The sequence below is a fragment of the Camelina sativa genome, chromosome 3 (genome assembly GCF_000633955.1).
Source record: "Camelina sativa cultivar DH55 chromosome 3, Cs, whole genome shotgun sequence".
NCBI lineage: Eukaryota > Viridiplantae > Streptophyta > Magnoliopsida > Brassicales > Brassicaceae > Camelina > Camelina sativa.
In genome coordinates, this window is record NC_025687.1 from 5,569,369 (window position 1) to 5,574,070 (window position 4,702).

Here is a 4,702-nt window from a genome sequence, read left to right on the forward strand (position 1 = left end):
TTTTTCTTTTTTTTTTTTTTTTTTTTGGAGAAGCACATATTAATATTAATATTAAACATCAGTCATAGTAATAAAGATCATCAAATGAAACAGAAAGTCATAAAGATCATCAGTTAGAAGTTTTAAACATCAGTGAAACATAAGAAGATCGGATCAAAGCCCTCCTTGGTAGGGGACCCCAGTGGCATTGAGCCACAGTTCTCCATACAAGAGCAGTTTGGTAACTGTGAAATTGGAGACTTCTTTTGGGTCGGTAACAGCCTTGAAGCCAGTCGTCCAGTTGACCCTTCTAGTTGTGTCGGCTTCCCGATAGATAGTGGTTGTTACTATTTTCCCGTTCCAATCTGACCAACCTGAAGGATCGACCAAGTCAACCATGTATGACTCTACCACTGCAACGGTAGAAAAGTCCCTCCAAGGACGACCAAAAAACGTCTTCACAGTGGCTATGAAGGGGGCTAACTCAGGACTCGCCGTGATGTTGCATTTTTGGAGTGAGAAGCCCGAATTTATACTCAAATCGTCGCGTGACTGAGCCGTAATCATGTTTGCCTGCCCCGGTGAAGGTTTTCTTGCCACAATTTATTGAGGATATTAGATAAACGATCACACAGAAAATAATAAGAATAACTCTCTTATTAAGCTTATGGAAACTCACTCAAAACCCCAAGCTCTCAAACTCTGTTTTTTCTATATGTTCTGTCACACATTGACAGCTCCTTATATAAAGCATCCATGCAAAACTCGGATTAGATAACTCCTAAAACTATGCTTAGATAACTCCTAAACATACAAATCTTTATCTCAAGTTAGTTCGAGCTTATCTCAACATTGTCCCACTTAAGCTCGAACTCAGTCTTTTGCACATCTTGAACTCCAATGAAGTTCCTCATTTCTCTGAACTTGACTCTTCCAAGCGCTTTAGTTAGAATATCCGCCTTCTGCTCAGCTCCTGGAACATGTTCAACATCAACTTGCTCATTTTCGACACATTCACGTATGAAATGATATCTCCGGTGAATGTGTTTCCTGCGACCATGGAATACCGGGTTCTTGGTGAGTGCAATAGCCGATTTATTATCCACTCGGATAGTTACTTTTGTGCATTTTTTGTCAACTATCTCGGCAAACAATTCCTGCAACCAGATCGCCTGCTTCGCCGCTTCTGTCGCAGCCATAAACTCAGCCTCACATGATGAAAGAGCTACTGTTTCTTGCTTTTGTGAACACCAAGTGATGGGGCAATCATCAAAGTAGAAAATGTGCCCAGTCGTGCTCTTACCATCATCCTCATCAACATTGTGGCTACTGTCGTTGTAGCCTACAAGTCCTGTGTTACTAGCTCGAACATATGTAAGACCCAATGATAGTGTACCTTGCAGATATCTCAGTACTTGTTTTAGAACAGCTCCATGAGACTTCTTTGGGTCTTGCATATATCGACTTAGCACTCCCACACTGAAACTGAGATCCGGCCTCGTATGAGTGAGATATCGTAGGCAGCCGATGATTCTTCTGTAATTTGTCGCATCAATTCGCTCTTCACTCAAACCCTTTGATAACTTCACATTCTGATCCATCGGAGATTGAGTAGCATTGCACTCTTTCATCCCAGCCTCCTCTATAATCTTCTCTGCATATCTCTTTTGTCTCAGAGTTATGCCGCCTGTGTGTTGATGAACTTCGATACCGAGGTAGTATGAGAGCCTCCCAAGGTCACTCATCTCAAATTTGGTAGCCATTTCCTCCTTGAAGGTATTAATCATAGACATACATGATCCTGTGATTAACATATCGTCTACATATACAGCAACGACCAGAAGATTTCCTCCTTTCTCTTTTCGAAACAGCGACGGTTCCTTCGAGCATTTACTGAACTTCAACTCCCTGAGAATTGAATTGAGCTTCTCATTCCAGGCTCTAGGTGCTTGCTTTAATCCATATAAAGCCTTGTTCAGCCTGTAAACTTTCTCTTCACTCCCTCTGACCTCGAAACCTTGTGGTTGCATGACATAAACTTCTTCCTTCAACTCACCATGTAAAAATGCCGTTTTTACATCAAGGTGATGTACTTCCCATCTGTTCGAAGCTGCAAGAGCAAGAAGAAAACGGATCGTTTCAATGCGAGCAACATGGGCAAAAACCTCATCAAAGTCGACTCCATGTCTCTGCACATAACCCTTTGCGACAAGCCTCGCCTTGTATTTGATGATGCTTCCATCAGGGTTTCGTTTGGTCTTGAAGACCCACTTTAATCCAATCGCCTTAGTTCCACTTGGCAAATCACACAAGAACCAGGTTTTGTTTTTGTTTATTGAACAAATTTCATCCTCACATGTTGTTATCCACTCTTTTGATTCCTTAGCCTCATTGAAATCCCATGGTTCCTCATTCAGTACAAGCAACAGTCGTTCTCCTTCAGCCTCAGCAAGACAAACATAGTCATTTAAGTACTCTGGCCTGCGTCGTACACGAGTAGACTGTCTCAGAGGAGCCTGAGTGTTTTCTCCTTCTTCATTGTCAGAGTCATTGTCATCAAGCTCATTATCATACTCGATATTGTCTTCTTCCTCCGCTGTTGTTTCAGTGATGATTTGTACATCATCTTCAATGACATCTTCGTCTCTCCTTATGCCATGATTTCCAAATTTTCCGATTTCCACAATAAACTTTCCAGGACTGATCTGACTTTGTTTCTCTTGACTAGACCACTTCCAGGCTTTGGTTTCGTCAAAGATTACGTCTCTGCTAATGACAATTTTCTGACTAGCTGGATCAAACAAGCGATATGCCTTGGTTCCGGGCTCTGTTCCAAGGTGAACCAAGATTCGTGCTCTGTCAGCGAGCTTCTTTCTCCCTGCAGACTCTGTTCTTGCATAACTAACACAACCGAAAACCCGTAGATGCTCAACATTCGGCTTCTTGCCTCTGAAAAGCTCATATGGTGTGAGATTCTTCTCCAGTGATCTTGTGGAGATTCTGTTGATCAAGTACGTAGCGTGTCTCACAGCTTCTCCCCACAGTGAATTTGGCATGAATTTATGCTTGAGAATGCTTCTAGTCATCTCAATCAAGGTTCTGTTCCTCCTCTCAACCACTCCATTCTGCTGAGGAGAATACGGTGCAGTGAGATGTCTGATGATTCAAGCTTTCTCACAAAACGTTTGGAACTCAAGCNTACCGAGGTAGTATGAGAGCCTCCCAAGGTCACTCATCTCAAATTTGGTAGCCATTTCCTCCTTGAAGGTATTAATCATAGACATACACGATCCTGTGATTAACATATCGTCTACATATACAGCAACGACCAGAAGATTTCCTCCTTTCTCTTTTCGAAACAGCGACGGTTCCTTCGAGCATTTACTGAACTTCAACTCCCTGAGAATTGAATTGAGCTTCTCATTCCAGGCTCTAGGTGCTTGCTTTAATCCATATAAAGCCTTGTTCAGCCTGTAAACTTTCTNTTGAATTTTTCAAGTGCCTCACTCTTTTCTCTCAGCAATATAATCCACATATATCGAGTGTAATCATCAATGATTACAAAAACATATCGTTTCCGGGCAGGAGTTGGTGGTGTAATTGGACCACATAGGTCTCCATACACAAGTTCAAGCACTTGAGACGCCCTGTACGATGTTGCCTTTGGAAAAACCAGACGGGTTTGTTTTCCAAGCAGACAAGACGCACACAACTCCTTCTGCACAGAGATCTTAGGTATACCTTGCACGAGTCCATTGTTAATCATCAGCTTCATTGTTTCTAGATTAACATGTCCTAGCCGTGCATGCCATCTAGCAGACTCACCAAGCTTTACAATCTGGAAACATTTGGCAGTATCGACCTCCAAGATCACCTTGTAAAGACGATTTGCAGACCGAGTAGTTGTGACAAGTAATTTACCACTGCGATCAAGTAGCATCAGAAGATCATTTTTCATTCTAACCTCACATCCTGCCTCTATTGCTTGACCAAGGCTGATGATATTACTTCTCAATTCCGGAATGAAATAGACATTGTCGAGGGTCTTCTTCCCACCTTTGTCAAAAACAAAACGTATTGATCCTTTCCCTTTAATATCAACCCTGGAGTCATCACCAAATCGCACCTTGCCGGAAACCGTCTCATCAAGCTCTATGAAGAAACTCTTGTCTCCACACATGTGATTACTGGCCCCATTATCTAGATACCACACATTGTTTGCATCTAGATGCACTTCAAACGTTGTTGGTTTTATTTTCTCTTCATTGAGGAATATCACTTCATGCATCATCAGTTTATCTGCTTCCTGAGTGTCTGCTTCCTTCTCCACCACTGTTTCTTGAAGCTTCAACAATCTGTCAGGACAGTCAGACGCGTAGTGACCTCGTTTGTCACAACGATAGCACGTGATATGGGATTGATCATTGTCTCGACCATCTCGTCCTCTTCCGTGACCTCTTCCTCTGCCAGAAAAACGACCCCCTCTACCTCGTCCTCTGTTATTGCCGGAGAAACTTTGGGAGTAGTCCATGTTTGCATACATGAGCTTGTTATGACTGTCTTCGGGTTCTTCTTCCTCTTCATTAATCCTTTCCTCATAGGCTTTTAGCCTGCCAACTATATCATCGAAACTTGTTGTCTTGAGGTCAAGAACTTGTTCAAGAGCTGCAACGATATGGATGAATCGTTTCCGAGGTAAGCTTTTCAAAAACTTCTTCACAAG

At 42.3% G+C, this 4,702-nt stretch overlaps 1 protein-coding gene and 1 pseudogene across 1 annotated transcript in view; both read right to left on the reverse strand.

The window, feature by feature from the left end:
- The window catches only part of LOC104771350 (kinesin-like protein KIN-UA), a 20,164-nt gene that overhangs the window by 2,312 nt on the left and 13,150 nt on the right, over positions 1–4,702 (reverse strand). The window lies entirely within an intron of this gene.
- LOC109130164 overlaps positions 154–4,702 on the reverse strand; it is a 9,834-nt pseudogene continuing 5,285 nt past the window's right edge.